General features: G+C 44.7%; 1 pseudogene; it reads left to right on the top strand.

The window, feature by feature from the left end:
• Positions 1-14821: 14821 nt before the first annotated feature.
• LOC128579602 (BEN domain-containing protein 6-like) lies at positions 14822-15893 on the top strand (annotated as a pseudogene).
• The last annotated feature ends 1781 nt before the right edge of the window (positions 15894-17674 follow it).

Here is a 17674-nt window from a genome sequence, read left to right as displayed (position 1 = left end):
CAAATACTTGGGAAAAGGTCTGGAAGGATATACACCAAACTTAGGAGTAGTGGTTACCTCAGGGACCAGGCATCAGGGCACAAGGAGGGTTTCCATTATACCTGTTATTTTGTTTTTATATATTAAGAGTATAATGTGTATTACTTACATAATAAAAAATACATTTAAATTGACTCTTTCTAAGAGAGCCCACCAAATTTAATTTTTAAATAATCATACAATTATAATCAACAGACATTGATTTGAGATGTGGAGGAAGAAATACCTTTCCTTAAAAGTGCTGACCTCAAAATTCTGGACCAAGAAGGATCTTACAACGCAACTAAGTTTTTGTACTCATATCTGGAGAGAATATACTCACAATTTCTCAGTCCAACGGTATGATTTCCATACATTCTCATCAATGTAAGAAATAGCATTTCCTTGGAAATTTCTGTGAAGAAACACAGGAGATATTCAAATACAGAAAATACTTACAGTTTTCTCATTTCCAGAGCTATGAGCTTCCTAGTTTGCACAATTAATCAAGAAATAATGTGGGGATTCCTGGAGATTCCAGGTGTCTCTGCAGCAGCTTCTGTCACCCTGTGACCTGCAGGTACTGGGACATCTCGGGAGCTGGGAAATGATGCACAGCCAGAAAGAAGAAGGCGGCACCGAGGATTCTGAGCAGCGTTTGTCTCTGGAGTTGGGCTCTGAGCTACGGCCTCCTCTTCAGCTGTTCCCTTCCCTGGGGATCCTAAGTGTCTCTGCAGCAGCCTCTGTCACTCTGATTCTGCAGAGAATTGACCTGCAGGACACCGGGACATCCCGGAAGCTGGGAAATGCCCAGAGCTGTCTGAGCAGCTGTCTGCCTGCAGCGCCCAGCATCCCTCCCTCGTGGTGACATTCAAAAGGTCCTCAGGGAAGAATCCAAAGGAGTGTTGACATTCAAGGACATGTCTGTTGAATTCTCTATGGAAGAGTGGGCCTACTTGGACCCTGCTCAGCAGCATTTGTATGGGGAAGTCATGTTAGAGACCTACAGAAACCTGTTCTTCCTGGGTCTTACTGTCTCTAAGCCAGAACTCATCACCTGTCTGGAGCAAAGCAAAGAACCCTGGAAGGCGAAGACACACCAGACACTAGTCAAGCACCCAGCTCTATATACTCATTATACTGAAGACCGTTTTCAAGAGTGGGGCACAAATATTTTATTTCCAGAGATGATCCTGACCAGATATCAAAGCTATGGCTCCGAGAATTTAAACTTAACAAAATATTGGGAAAGTGTGTATAAGTGTGATGAGCAGAAAGTAAGTTACAGTGGACTTCACCAGTGATTAACAGCTACCTATGGCAAAGTATTCCAATGTAGTAACTCTTTGAACACCTTCAGACAATTGTTAAATCTCAATGGACAAATAATGACATATACCTTAGAGAAAACTTTTAATTGTAAAAGCTATAGGAAAGCCTCTAACTTCTGGTCACATGTTACAGAACATAAGATCACTCACATTGGGAAAAACAGTCCAAATGCAAAGAAGGTAGCCAAGTTTTTCAGTCTTGCTCAAGATTTGATACTGGAGAGAAACTAGACACGTGTGAAAATGATGGCAAATGTCTTAGCCACAGTTCAAAATATCGTAACCATGAGAATTTTGATACTGGAGGAAAAACCTACAACTAGAAGGAATGTGACAAACTTACCAAGCAACACTCACACGTTTCTGGACAAGAAAAAGAATTGATTCTGCAGAGAAACCTTTCAAATGTGAAGAATGTGGCATAACCTTTAACCAGCACTCTCTCCCCTGTAGACATCAAAGAATTCATTCTGGAGATAAACCCTACAAATGTCAGGAATGTGGCAAAGCCTTTAACAAGTACTCCAACCTTTCTGTACATCAAAGAATTCATTCTGAAGAGAAACCCTATGGATGTGAAGAATGTGGCAAAGCCTTTAAACACCAATCACACCTTTCTAGACATCAAAGAATTCACTCTGGAGAGAAACCCTACAAAGGTCAAGAATGTGGAAAATCCTTTAAGTACTACACAAGCTTTTCTAGACATCAAAGAATTCACTCTGGAGGGAAACACTACAAATGTCAAGAGTGTGGCAAAGCCTTTAACTGTGACTCAAACCTTTCTGTACTTCAAAGAATTTACTTTGGACATAAAACTTACAAATTTAGAGAATGCACTAAAGCCTTTTTCCTTAGTTAAACTCATAGTGAACATAACAGAATTTCTTGTGGAGAGAAACTCCACAAATGTGAAGAAGGGGGCAAGGCATTTACACTGTACTCAACCCTTTCTGTTCATCAAAGTAGTCATTCTTGAAAGAAACTACAGTGGTCAAAATGTGGCATAGACTTTCATTAGTTTGTGAACATTTCTAGACATTGAAGAATTTATTCTGGAGAAAAACTTTTTAAATATGGACAGTGTGGCAAACTCTAACTCAAATTCAATCCTCACTGTACATAGAGAAAATCACACAGAGAGAAACCCTCCATTTGAAGACGGCGGCAGTGCCTTGACCTGGTGTTGATAGCATGCTAAGCATAGAAGAATTCAAACTGGAGAGTAATCCTACAAATGTGAACAGTGTGGCAATGACCTTAACCAGAGCTCAAACCTTAACATACGAACATTCATATTGGAGAGAAATCTTCCAAATATCGATAATGTGGCAAAGGTTTTCAGTGGTCCTCAGTCTTATTAAACATCAGAGAAACCATAGGAGGGAAAATGGAAACGATGTGAAGATGTGGCAGAGCCTCATGCCAGTATGCACTGTTTTCTGTACACAATAGAATTCATGTGGAAGAGAAAGTCTAAAAAGAAAAAGAAAGAAAGAAAGAAAGAAAGAATGTGGGGCTATGGGCTCAAATAATAAGGCATCTCCTCAGAAGCTTAACTTCCTGTCTGTCCAATCTCTTGGAAGATAATATCAGTTATGAATGAATAAATGGATAAAATCACTTATGTGTCTAAATTATCATATATCAACTGTTGCTCTTCGCAGATGATATGATTGTATATCTGGAAAACACCAGGGATTCTACTACAAAACTCTTAGAAGTGATCAAGGAATACAGCAGTGTCTCAGGTTACAAAATCAATATTCATAAATCGGTAGCCTTTATATATACCAACAGTAGTCAAGCTGAAAAAACCGTTAAGGTCTATATTCCATTCACAGTACTGCCAAAGAAGATGAAATATTTGGGAGTTTATCTAACAAAGGATGTGAAAGATCTCTACAAAGAGAACTATGAAACTTTAAGAAAATAAATAGCTGAAAATGTTAACAAATGGAAAAACATACCATGCTCATGGCTGCGAAGAATCAACATTGTTAAAATGTCCATACTACCCAAAGCAAAATACAATTTTAATGCAATCCCTATTAAAGCTCCACTGTCATACTTTAAAGATCTTGAAAAAATAATACTTCATTTTATATGGGATGAGAAAAAACCTCGAATAGCCAAGACATTACTCAGAAATAAAAACACAGCAGGAGGAATCACTCTACCAGACCTGAGACTTTACTATAAATCGATAGTGATCAAAACAGCATGGTACTGGCACAAAAGCAGAGAAGTAGATGTCTGGAACAGAATAGAGAACCAAGAGATGGATCCAGCTTCTTACCATTATTTGATCTTTGACAAGCCAATTAAAAATATTCAGTGGGGAAAAGATTCCCTATTTAACAAATGGTGCTGGGTGAACTGGCTGGCAACCTGTAGAAGACTAAAACTGGACCCACACCTTTCACCATTAACTAAGATAGACTCTCACTGCATTAAAGATTTAAACTTAAGACATGAAACTATAAAAATACTAGAAGAGAGTGCAGGGAAAACCCATGAAGAAATAAAAAATAATAAATTATCATACATCATATATATACATGCACACATATACATATACACATATATACACACATGTACTTCCATGACTTTTTTAAAAAAAGTGTAAATATATCCATGAATGACATGTTTGAAAGCAAACTGTTAAATGCCTTACAATCAGTTTCAGCTCTGTGGATAACTTTAAATCTTTACCTTTAACACTGTTCCCTATTCCTCAGCAACAATTTTTTTTTTTTTTTTGAGGCAGTATCTCACTATGTTGGGTAGAGTGCTGTGGCATCACAGCTCACAGCAACCTCAAACTCTTGGGTTTAAGCAATTCTCTTGCCTTAGTCTCCCGTGTAGCTGTGGCTACAGGCACCCATAACAACGCCTGGCTATTTTTTGGTTGCAGTTATCGTTGTTTAGCTGGCCCGGTTAGGAATCGAACCTGCCAGCCCGGGTGTATGTGACCAGGGCCCTACTCACTGAGCTACAGGCGCCGCCCCTCAGCAATAATTTTACCTATTTACTTTATAGGTGTATTTTTCCCAGTTGGGGGCAGGGGTAGAAATAAGACAGTCATCTGCCTAATGCACATATCCATTTAACCAGAAGCTTTCTGGTTGTTTAATGCTCAGAAATTTAAAAAAATGCCCAAACTGATCTTCTCTCCCTCAAATTGGCTCTGACTGCTGCACTTGTTATATACCACCATCATTATCTTTTTTTTATTATTAAATCATAGCTGTGTACATTAATGCGATTATGGGGCACCATACACTGGTTTTATAGACCGTTTGACACATTTTCATCACATTGGTCAACATAGCCTTCCTGGCATTTTCTTAGTTATTGTGCTAAGACATTTACATTCTACATTTACTAAATTTCACATATACCCTTGTAAGATGCACCGCAGGTGTAATCCCACCAATCACCCTCCCTCTGCCCAACTCCCCCCTCCCTTCCCTCCCTTTCCCCCTTCCCTCTATTCTTGGGTTATAGCTTTCATGTGAAAGCCATAAATTAGTTTCATAGTAGGGCTGAGTACATTGGATACTTTTTCTTCCATTCTTGAGATACTTTACTAAGAAGAACATTTTCCAGCTCCATCCATGTAAACATGAAAGAGGTAAAGTCTCCATCTTTCTTTAAGGCTGCATAGTATTCCACCCCCATCATTATCTTCATCATGCAGGACAGAAACCATGGAGTCACATTTGATTTCTCCCTTCCCTATACACATCCTCTCCCAACTCATTAGTTGGTCACTAAATCCTGTCCTTCCTTTGTAGTATCACCAGGACTTTATTCCCACTTCTATCACAAGCACTCAGCTTTAGTCCTTTCTCACTTTACTTCTAAATTTTGCTAGACAAGTTTTCCATTTGGTCTCCCTAAGTTACGCTTCCCCCTCTAGAGCATGCTATGTATGGATTCTAAAATAATCCTTTTGTCTTTTATTTTTTTTTTGTAGAGACAGAGTCTCACTTTGTGGCCCTCAGTAGAGTGCCGTGGCCTCACGCAGCTCACAGCAACCTCCAACTCCTGGGCTTAAGTGATTCTCTTGCCTCAGCCTCCCGTGTAGCTGGGACTACAGGCGCCCGCCACAATGCCTGGCTATGTTTTGGTTGCAGTTTGGCCGGGGCCAGGTTTGAACCCACCACCCTCAGTATATGGGGCTGGCGCCCTACCGACTGAGCCACAGGCGCTTAATCATTTCTTTCTCTTGCTTAAAAACTTTCCATGGCTCTCCATACCTCATTGCATATAACTTTCAAACTCCCATATCTGATGTTCAAGGTTTTTCATAATCACGTTTTCCATTGCTTCCTAACCCAATTCTTGGAAGCAAGACTGGTCTTCTAAATCCCCATCCTTCCTGCAGCCATGCTGTTGCCTAGGCTTTCCTCCCAATGTTTCTCTTTAACAGATTATAGATGCTTTTTAAGCCCAAGGCAAAGTTTCAGCTTATCCAGGGAGCTTTCCCTGACCTCTACACCTCAATGATTATAGATTCTGGTGAATTACAGCATCTATGGTCTCTATATCTCTTTAGTACTTAATTAAAAACCACCTCCCTTTTGATGCCTATTTCTTTTCTTCCTACCTATCATTTTCATATTCTAGAGATAATGTCATACTCTGCCCTGAGTTGGGCACAAAATGGGCACTACATACAGGAAACCAGGTACAAAGATGAGGCCTGTACATAATTAAAGGACTGAATAATGATAATAATAGTTAACAGTCATATATATGCTAGGCACTGATATACATGTAAGTATTACATGTACTCCCACCCCTAAATCTCATAACGATCCTATGAAATGGTAAGTATCACAATCCCCATTTTAAAGATGAGGAAATTGAGCCACAGAGTAGAATGACTTGCCCAAGGTCACAAAACTAATAAATGACAGACCTGGGTTGTTGTTTTTTTTGGCCGGGGCTGGCTTTGAACTTGCCACCCTTGGTATATGAGGCTGGCACCCTACTCCTTGAGCCACAGGTGCCACCCAGAGGAATATGCTTCTGTGAAGAGAGTGAAGCAAACTCAGAAGAGTAGAGGGTAAGCAATGATATGATGGGACTAAAGAGAAATGGATAAAGAAAAAAAGAGTCGTCACAGGTAAAAGTTTGGAGAAGGGGCACAATAGTACAAAGGAGAATGAGGATAAGGAAAATCTGACAAGTAAAAGGTAAAAGCAGAAAGTCAACCAATGAAGAAAGCCCACAAGTGTCTCAAGGAAAAGGCTGCCATGTGAGGCAGGATGCAGAGAACGAATGAGGATAAGTGACTTACAAGACGGTGAAGGTGCCATTATAGGCTTCAGGCTCCTGCACAGGCACTCGGCGGAGTCTCTTCTCTGGGCTGAGACCAACACACGACAATGTCTCATCTCTGCAGGTACAGAGCTCACATATGCTGGTGTTCATGTCGGTGTTGATATTGGCAATCTCTTGTTCCATGTTGTAATTTGGCAACGAATTTTGAGTTACGGTAATGTCCGAGTCGGATATTTGAATTGTAACTTCAGTCGGGATTGGAGGCTGAGTCTGAATCTGGTCTGGATGGGGAGCTGCCATCGTTTCCAGAGCCACAGGATGTTCAACCTCTGATGTAGTTGCTGAAGTTACAACAAATTCCAGGCTCAAAGGTAAAACTGTGATCGTGACACCATGGGATGTTGTATGCTGGGCTTGATCCTGACCCGGTGTTGGAACTGTTATTTCATAATAGGCTGGAGCTACTACATCCCTTGGTACCTCTAGAGGTTGAGTTGGAGTCACTTGCATGGTTGGAGAAGGTTTAACCTCTCTAGTTTGTTCCGAAGTCATGGTAAGTTCCTGGTCCAAAAGCTTAACTGTGACCTCAGCTGGGTTTGTCTGCTGAGTCTCCATCTGGTCTAGATGTGGAAGTCTCACATCAAGATGCTGAAGTGTCACCTCAGGATGCGGAACTGTGACTTCAGGATGTGGAAGTGTCGCCGCAATCTCAAGATGTGGAAGTGTCACCTCAGGATGCGACAGTGTCACCTCAGGATGCGGAAGTGTCACCTCAGGATGCGGAAGTGTCACCTCAGGATGTGGAAGTGTCACCTCAGGATGTGGAAGTGTCACCTCAGGATGCTCTGAAGAAGAAGCTGTGCTTGTTAGGACTGTAGAAGGTTCAGCCTCTGTAGTGGACACTGGAGTTATGGAAAGCCCCGTAACTATGGGCGATGTTGAATGCTGAGCTTCATCCTGACCTGGTGTTGAAAGTGTCACCTCTTGATATACTGGGGGTCGAATTACAACTTCCTTAGGTGGCTCTGGAGGCTGAGTTGGGGTCTCTGGCATGTTTGGAGGTTTAACCTCCATGGTGTGTTCTGGAGTTACAGTAGATTCCTGGTCCAAAGGTTTAGTTGTGACCTCGGTCAGGTTTGGCTGCCAAGTCTGAATTTGGTCTGGATGTGGAGGCGTCACCTCAGGAAGCTTTAAAGAAGGGGCAGTACTTATCTGAGCTGTAGAAGGTTCAACCTCTGTAGTGGACACTGGTGTTATGAGAAGCCTCAGTTCCAAATTTTTACCTGAGGCACTGGGAGATGTTGAATGTTGAGCTTGATCCTGACCTTGGTTTGGAGGTGTCACCTCTTGATATACTGGTAGTTGTACTACAAGTTCCTTAGGTGGCTCTGGAGGCTGAGTTGGGGTCGTCTGCACAGTTGGAGAAGGTTCAACCTCTGTATTGGACCCTGGAGGTGAGGTTGGTTCCACAACATAAGATGGAACTGGACCTTCAGTCACTTTTGTATTCTGAACCTGAACCTGGTTGGGAAGTGGAAAGGTCACCTCAGGGAACTTAGGAGGAGGTGGAGTCTCCGTCAGGGTTATGGGATGTTCGACTTCCACAGTGGGTTCTGTAGTTATGGAAAATATTGGGCCTAAAGTCGGAAGTGTGATAATGGGTAATGCTGGAGGCTGAGCTTGATCCTGACTTTGTGTTGGAAGTGTCACCTCTATGTGTACTGGGGGTTGAGCTACAACTTCCTTAGGTGGCTCTGGAGGTTGAGATGTGGTTTCCTGCATGATTGGAGAAAGTTCAATGTCCGTAGTGGGTTCTGGAGTTATGGAAAGCTCCAGGTCCACAGGCTGAAGTGGATTTGGATTTTCAGCCTGAACCTGATTGGGATGTGCAAGTGTCACCTCAGGGAGCCTTGGAGGAACTGTAGTCATTGGAGCTGTAGAATATTCAGCCTCCACAGTGGGTTCTGGAGTTACAGTAATTCCCAGGTCCAAAGATTGAAATGTTTCGCTGGGTGATGTTGGATACTGAGCTTGATCCTGACCTTGTGTTGGAACTGTCACCTCCTGATATATTACAGTTTGAGCTACAATTTCCTTAGGTTGCTCTGGAGGTTGAGATGGGGTCTCTTGAATGAATGAAGAATGTTCAACCTCTGTAATGGGTTCTGGAGTTACAGTAAGACCCAGGTCCGCAGACTGAAGTGGGACACTGGGCAATGCTGGATAGTGAGCTTGGTCCTGACCTGGTGTTGGAACTGTCACCTCCTGATACATTACAGTTTGAGCTACAACAACTTCCTTTGGTGGCTCTTCAGGTTGAGGTGGAGTCTCTTGCATGAATGACGAATGCTCAACCTCTGTAGTAGGTTCTGGAGTTACAGTAAGTCCCAGGTCCCCAGATTGAAGTGGGACACTGGGAAATGCTAGATAGTGAGCTTGATCCTGACCTGGTGTCATAACTGTCACCTCCTGATATATTCGGGGTTGACCTACAATAACTTCCTTCGGTGGCTCTGGAGGTTGCGGTGGAGTCTCCTGTATGAATGAAGAATGTTCAACCTCTGTAGTAGGTTCTGGAGTTACAGTAAGCCCCATGTCCGCAGACTGAAGTGGGACAGTGGGCAATGCTGGATAGTGAGCTTGATCCTGACCTGGTGTTATGACTGTCACCGCCTGATATAGTTGGGGTTGAGCCACAACTTCCTTAGGTAGCTCTGGAGGTTGAGGTGGCGTCTCCTGCATGAATGAAGAATGTTCAACCCCTGTGGTGACTTCTGGAGTTACGGTAATCCCCAGGTCCAAAGGTTGAAGTGTGACCCTGGGCAATGCTGGATAGTGAGCTTGATCTAGACCTGGTGTTGGAACCATCATCTCATAATTCATTGGAGGTTGAGCCATAACCTCCTTAGGGAGCTCTAGAGGCTGAGCTGGAGACTCCTGCTCTGTTGGAAAAGGTCTGACCTCTTCAGTGGACTTCGGAGGACGACCTAAGGCTTCCTGATGGCTCCCAGATGGTCCAACTTCCTTAAGGGGCTCTGGTGCCTCAGCTGGGGCCTCCTGTTGGACTGAAGAAAGTTCTAGCTCCTTAGGGGGATCTGGAGTCTGAGCCACAGCCTCTTGCTGGACTAGAGAAGATTCAAACACTTCAGGGGGATCTGGAGGTAGGGAAAGGGGATCAGACTGGGTTGGCAAAAATTCACCCTGTTCAGTGGGAACTGCAGGCAGAGTGGCATCTTCCCACTGCGTTGAGGAAGATTCGCCTTTAGAAGTGGGCTCTGTAGATACAGTAACCTCCAAATCCACATGTTTAACTGTGGTGGCAGGCAATGTTGAAAGACTTCTGAAAATTGTAGACAGATCTAGAGGTGAAAATACCTCATCTGACAATGAATGTTCAGCCATTGTAGAGAATCCTGGAGGCTTAGGTGTGTGGAACAGTGAAGGTTCAACACTCACAGTGGGTTGTTGAGAAATTGGTGATATTCCTTGCTGGCCTGAAGATGGTTCCTCAGGAAGCTCCTCAGGCTGAATTGGGACTCCTTGATGGATTGGAGAATGTTCATCCTTTCCAGGGACATTTGGCTGCTGTTGGCCTTTCAAAGGTTCAAACTGCTGAGGGGGCACTGGAGCCTCCAGTTGGGATGAAATTTCAACCTCATTAGTGACTTCTGGAGTCGGGGTAACCACATGATCTGAAGGTTCAACCTCTTCAGAAGGTTCTAGAGACAGAGGTGGGGCCTCTTGCTGGGTTACAGAAGGTTCCATATCACTGATTGGCACTGAGAGCTGATCTGTAGCCTCTGCAGTAGGCTCTCCTGATATGGTGACCTGCACATCTGCAGGCCTAACAATGTCATTGGGCAAGTTTGAATGTTGAGTTTGATGGTGCTCTGGAGGTGAAACTGTTACTTCATGATGTTCTGGAGATAGGGTTGATTGCTCCTGCTGGGTTAGAGAAGCTTCTACCTCCTTGGGATACTCTGGAGGTGAAGCCTCTGGCTGGGTTTGAGAAGATTCAGCCACACTGGTATGCTCTGAAGTTATGGTAACCTCCACATCTGGAGGTTTAATGGTCACCTCATGATTTGGTGAAGTTTGAGTTATACTTTCCATAGGGGGTTCGGGAGTTTGAGCTGTGGCCACCTGCTGGATTTGAGAAGGTTCGAGCTCCCCAGGAGACACAAAAGGCTGAGGTGGCTGCTCCTGCTCGCTGAGGGAAGGTGCAGTCTCCCCAGGAAAGCCTGGAGACTCGGCTGAGGTCTCTTCCTGGGTGGCAGAAGGTTTCACCTCCTCAGGATGCTCTGGAGGCTGAGTTGGGGTCTCCTGCTGGGTTGAAGAAGATTCAGCCTCTTTGGTAGGCTCTGAAGTTATGGTAACCTCCACATCTGAAGGTTTACCTATAACATTGGGGAAGTAATAATGATGAGGTTGATTCTCACCTGGAGTTTGAACTGTCACCTCATGATTAGGTGGAGTTTGAGCTATATTCTCCATGGTGGTCTCTGGAGCTTGAGTTGTGGCCTCCTGCTGGGCTGTAGAAGATTCAGCCACACTGGTAGGCTCTGAAGTTATGGTAACCTCCACATCTGGAGGTTTACCACTCACCTCATGATTAGGTGGAGTTTGATGTATATTCTCCATAGGGGACTCTGTAGCTTGAGCTGTGACCTCCTGCTGGATTTGAGAAGGTTCAATCTCTCCAGGAGACACAAAAGGCTGAAGTGGCTGCTCCTGCTCACTGGTGGGAGGTCCAGGCCCCACAGAGAAGCCTAGAGACTCAGCTGGGGTCCCCTCCTGGGTGGCAGAAGGTTTTACCTCAGGATGCTCTGGAGGCTGAGTTGGGGTCTCCTGCTGGGTTAAAGAAGATTCAGCCTCTTTGGTAGGCTCTGAAGTTATGGTAACCTCCACATCTGGAGGTTTAACTGTAACATTGGGCAAGTAATAAAGATGAGGTTGATCCTCACCTGGAGGTTGAACTGTCACCTCATGATTAGGTGGAGTTTGAGCTATATTCTCCATGGGGGACTCTGGAGCTTGAGCTGTGACCTCCTGCTGGATTTGAGAAGGTTCAGTCTCCCCAGGAGACACAAAAGGCTGAGGTGGCTGCTCCTGCTCACTGGGGGAAGGCTCAGCCTCCCCAGGAAAGCTTGGGGACTCAGTTGGGGTCTCCTCCTGGATGGCAGGTGGTTTCTCCTCCTCAGGATGCTCTGGAGGCTGAGTTGGAGTCTCCTGCTGGGCTGAAGAAGATTCAGCCTCCGTCACAGGCTCTGAAGTTATGGTAACCTCCACATCCGGAGGTTTACCTGTCACCTCATGATTAGGTAGAGTTTGAGTTATACTCTCCATAGGGGAATCTGGAGTTTGAACTGTGGCCTCCTGCTGTATTTGAGAAGGTTCAATCTCCCCCGGAGACACAAAAGACTGAGGTGGCTGCTCTTCCTCACTGGGGGAAGGTGCAGCCTCTGCAGGAAAGCCTGGAGACTCAGTTGGCTTCTCCTCCTGGGTGGCAAAAGGTTTCACCTCCTCAGGATGCTCTGGAGGCTGAGTTGTGGTCTCCTCCTGGGTGGCAGAAGGTTTCGCCTCCTCAGGATGTTCTAGAGGCCGAGTTGGGGTCTCCTCCTGGGTGGCAGAAGGTTTCACCTCCTCAGGATGCTCTGGAGGCTGAGTTGGGATCTCCTGCTGGGTTAAAGAAGATTCAGCCTCTTTGGTAGGCTCTGAAGTTATGGTAACCTCCACATCTGGAGGTTTAACTGTAACATTGGGCAAGTAATAAAGATGAGGTTGATCCTCACCTGGAGGTTGAACTGTCACCTCATGATTAGGTGGAGTTTGAGCTATATTCTCCATGGGGGACTCTGGAGCTTGAGCTGTGACCTCCTGCTGGATTTGAGAAGGTTCAGCCTCCCCAGGAGACACAAAAGGCTGAGGTGGCTGCTCCTGCTCACTAACGGAAGGCTCAGCCTCCAGAGGAAGGCCTGGAGGCTGAGCTGGGGTTCCCTGCTGTGTCGCAGAAGGTTCAACCTCCTCAGGGTGCTCTAGATTTTGAGCTGGGCCTTCTTGTTGGGTTGGGGACAGTCCAACCTCCTCAAAAGGTGAGACCTCTTGTTGGGTTGAGGAAAGTTCCACCTCTTCAGGGCGCTCTGGAGGCTGAGCTGGGGCCTGCTGCTGGCTTAAAGTAGGTTCAGTGTTGTTACTTGGCTCTGAAGTTAGTGTAAGCTCCAGATCTACAGGTTTAACTGTGACTTTGGGCAAGACTGAATGATAAATTTCAGCCCGAGTTGGAGATGGGACATTTACCTCATGATGTATCACTGGCTGAGACACATCCTCTTCAGTATTAGTTGCCTGCTGAGCTGAGGCCTCCTGCTCTGTTAAAGAAGGTTCTACCTGCTCAAAAGGCTGTGGGGCCTGCTGCTCACTTAAAGGTTCTACTTCCTCCGGGTACTCTTCTAGGGTTTCTTGATGGAGTAAAGAGGATGGGATCTTCTCAGGGGTCTCTGGATTTCGACTTTCATCTTTTACATTGAACTGAGAAAGTTCACCTTGTGCAGGGGTGTCTTGAGCCACCTCTGGGTTTCTCGCAAATCCCAGAGGTATGCTGCCAGGGTAAAGTAAATCCATACTTTGATCTGTATAATCGTCATTCTGCAGAATTTGTTTGTAAGACTGAGATTTTGATTCAAATTGGTCTAGAGCTCCAACAACAACTTTAGTGAGCTGTGGATGTTGAGCTAGATCTTCCTTTAGGTTCTTTGGTGAAACAATGAATGTTGTTGGTTTTGAACTGTGACTATCTAGAGGTGGAACAAGTATTTCAAATGCCTGGTGACCTGTAACCTCATCTGGACTTACAGTTTGAATCTTCCTTATGAGTTGAGGACGCAGGACTTGATTCTGATCCCAGCCGGGCGTTGGAACCACCTCTGGAAGCCTTCGTCGTCTCCTTAGCTTATTCCTCAGAAGCCGACGACGTAGAATAGTAAGCCTATCTGGCCCTTGAAGTAGCTCTTGAGCTGAATCCCTGTCCAGGAATGGAGCCAAATTCTCAGGCAACTCCTGAGGTGAAGCCAACAAGTGAGAAGGAGCAGAAGACCCCAGGTAATCAAAGTCCCCAGGATCTGCTGGGGGTGTAGGCACATGAGGGGATTCGGGTGAGAGATCGGAAGAGAGGGAAGACCAGGGCTCTTTCGGCCCTGGAGATTCGGAGGTAGGCTGGACCCTGTCCCGGGGCCACCTCCAAAGAGGAGCTGCCTGTATCAGCAGCCACAACAATTGCACCGTGAGAAGGACCCGTGGGGTCCACAGTCGCAGTAGGGACATAATGTCCAGAGGCTCCGGCGCCAATGAGAGCGGGAACTCTTATGGCAGCTCCGCAGCCGAGCTCCCAGGGCAACTGCGTGCCCCGCCCCCACCCTTTATCTACGACAACCTTTGTTTACGCAGCAACCTTTATTAAGCTCGGGCTGGCTCCATGCCACCAGGGTGAGCTTTTGCCCACAGTCCCTGAGCCCAAACCCCTCCCCACAGAGATACAACTGTCTCACATCAGAACATCCCTCCCGCCCTTAGCAGAGCAAGATTTCGGCCACAGACTAGGGTAGCCCCAGGACTCCAGCAGCCCATTATGGTAGGGGCGCCGGAGCTTCCGAAGGACGTCACAGGGCCTTGCCTCTTGGCACATTCAGAAGTGCTAGCTCGGTTCTGGCAGCCTGAACTCGTCTTCCTCCAATCTGAAATCCCAGAGATATTCTTCTTCCCCCCCGCAGCACTGCTTCCAAGAAACACAATTGACCTGCAAAACGATCACCAGTTGGACACCAGGGCCGGGAGGCTGCTGCGGGGTGCGCGGACATGGCTGAGGCAGCTGCGGCGGCGGCGGCGGGCTGCGCTCTGGCTTGAGAGCCCAGCGCTCAGCGCCCTCCCGCGGGGCTGCCGGCCTGTCTGCACTGTCCTCAGGTGCACTGGCCAGGCACCTCTTCGCTTCGCGGACACCTGGGGCTTCCGCCTGTCCAGCCTTCCTAGGCCCAACTGCTGGGGAGTCCGGCGTCAGGGGGTGCCACGGAGCAGGGGGAATGGCGAGGCGCTGGCGGGAGCCTCCTGGCGGTGCTCCCCCTACCTCCCACCTCCCTGCGCCAGCCCCGAGGCTGGGGCTTTGGAGCAGGCAGCCCGGGAAAACATTAACTTTTGGGCCACGTGCAGAATAGCATCATCTACATGGACATTCCTTCCTCCTACGATCTCAGAAAACCTTTGATAACAAATTGAGAAAATGCAGATGATCTTTCCAACAGATGAAATTGCCAATACTCAAGCTTTTAGAAAAGGAAAGAGGAAAAGGACAGAGACAATGAACTCAGAAAATGCAAATAATGACCTGGATAAAGGACAGAGAGACCCATATTCGGGAAATGCCTTTCTGCCCGGTGAGATCTCCAGTGAGGATGAAGAGCCCTTAGCAGAACTGTCTAAGGAGGAATTGTGCACCAAAATAAAAAGCCTGAAAGAAAAACTAACCAACACGAAAAGAAAACAGCGGACTTGGACAGTCTTTGGTCATGCTTCAAGTGTTACCACAGGCAGTCACCCAGTTTGAAGAGCTGGTTGGTATGGCAGAAGCCCTGCTTAAAGGTGGAGGAACCACGTCTACGTCTGCGTCCACCCTCTGGAGAGCAACAAAAAACTCCTCCCCAGATTCATTTACTTCAACATGCAGTAACTCTAATGCTAATTGCAGTTCACCAGTTTCCTTGAAGGCTGAGGAAGAGCATCAGGCTGATAAGAAGCAGTTCAAAATTGAGAAATGGCAGATTGCCCGTTCTAATAAGAGCAAACCTCAGAAGAAGTCTATTAATGACTTAATGCAAGTGCTATACACAAATGAATATATGGCCACACACAGCCTGACGGGAGCAAAATCCTGTACTTCAAGGGACAAAGCCGGAAAACCAGCTATGAATCAGAATGAAGTTCAAGAAATCATAGGAGTAACAAAACAATTATTTACCAATACGGATGATGTTTCAATTAGGAGAATGATAGGGCAAAAGCTAAACAACTGTACCAAGAAGCCAAATTTAAGCAAAAATCCTAACTCTCAGGATATTAACTAGATTATTTTGGTATTACAGGTATCTGTAACAAAGCTCCTTCAGTTCTAAATCTAGCATTGGATTTTGTGGAGAATCTGCAACCTTCCTGGCAGTGAGCAGAGACAGACATCTGCAATGACAAGCTGTAAGACATCGTATCATCACTGGGCTCCCTGAGGGACCAACAAGCTCGCTGAAGAAGCTGCATGTAGGTAGAATCCCTCCTAAATACCAGTGATACATCAGACCAGAGAATTTCTCCCAATCAAATAAGCATGCAATATCATTTTTTGGAAATATGCATTTCCTGATCCCCCCATACTACTCTGTACAGCTAACTTAACTGGATAGTCAGAATTCTTATCATAGCAACAAAAATTAAGATTATTCATTGTCTCAACTGATCATTATACATTTATTATTATCAATGACTTCTCTTTAGAGTTTTTGAATCTTAGTGTAAGTACATGTTTGGAAAAGTAAACAGTGAAATAATCGATGTTCACAAATATGACAGCAACAAATTCAGATAATAATGAAAATCTGATAATCATGACTAACAAGTAATAAGATTTTAGCAATAAAATTATAGAATTATTCCATTATCTAAAAATGTATAAAATAGGAATATGAAAAAAATCTTGCAGGTGTCAAGATTTTTTTATTTTAATATGACACTAACATACACACACACACACACACACACACAAATCCAGGTTTGGGGGATTGTTAAAACAATGCATTGATTTTCAGAATTTTCTTTTTGTTTGTTTACCAGACATGTTTTAACTTTTTATTACCCAAAGTATATTAACTACATATGTGTAATATAAAACATCAATATCACCTAAGACATCCTATAGAAGATATAACGTCATATCTATTTGGTTGACTATGTTGCTAAACTGCTTAGTTTTAGCTGATTTATTTTAATCACAGCAGAAGAAAAATGAGTTGAAACAATCATATGGGTTGAATAATCACACACACAAATCATTTTGTAAATCAATAGAAGATTAAACACCCAAAGCCTTCCTGCAGGTCAGGTTGTCATACATGATAACTCTACAATGAGAAGCCATGCTTCTTCACTGCACAAGGTCATGTTTAAACTTGGAAAAGAGAATGCTACAATAGTTACAAAGTTCAATATCCCAGATCCAGGGCACATTCCATAAATGTTGCTTGATAACAATGTAGTTGTATAAATTAAATGTTCTTAAAGAAATAACTTACGTAACATTTGCTACTTTTACTTAACCGTAAATAAATCCCACTGAAAAGATAAAAAAACATGAGCACCAGTTAGGGCGGCAGGCAGAACACACATTTGTTCCATTGGTTAGTTACTCCAAAATGTTGCCATTTCTGCTCAACTTTCAGTATCCTTTCTTCCGTGTTTGACAATTAATTCACCACTCTATCATGTAGGGGCTGCCATGGAATCAGAGATGACTCTGAAATTTCTGTAGGAAGGGTTTTAAGAGTTGAGCAATTCAACTTAGCAGAGAAGGTATTGCTGCAAGTGAATAGCCCTTTAGGTCAGCAATGGGCAAACACAGTCAATAATCTAGAAGTAACTAGGCCGCTTTTCAGAGGTCTATCCTGTACGCACACATGGAGAAAGACACATAGTGTGTTAAAGTCAGCATGTTAAATAATTATCTTCAAATACTACTATAACAGAACCCAAGTGACTTATTTCACAACTCTTCAGCATGTATCACTCTTAGGAAAATGTGGAACTCTGAGAGTATTTCTGGTGCTTTTACTAAAGTCCTGGCTCTTGGCTCTGACCCCTTATTTGAAGTTTGGAGAGCAGAAGTGAGGACTGTTAGAATTCTAATATGGTTGCGGATACAGGAGAGAGGTTTGTCTCTCTCACTTGGAGATAAAATAGTGGTTCGTCTTTTTCCCAGAATCTAGCATATGACTTGGTAC

This window comes from Nycticebus coucang, unplaced genomic scaffold (genome assembly GCF_027406575.1).
Source record: "Nycticebus coucang isolate mNycCou1 unplaced genomic scaffold, mNycCou1.pri scaffold_84, whole genome shotgun sequence".
NCBI classification, from domain to species: domain Eukaryota; kingdom Metazoa; phylum Chordata; class Mammalia; order Primates; family Lorisidae; genus Nycticebus; species Nycticebus coucang.
The sequence above is the reverse complement of the archived record's forward strand: the minus strand, read 5'-3'. Positions and strand labels throughout refer to the sequence as shown.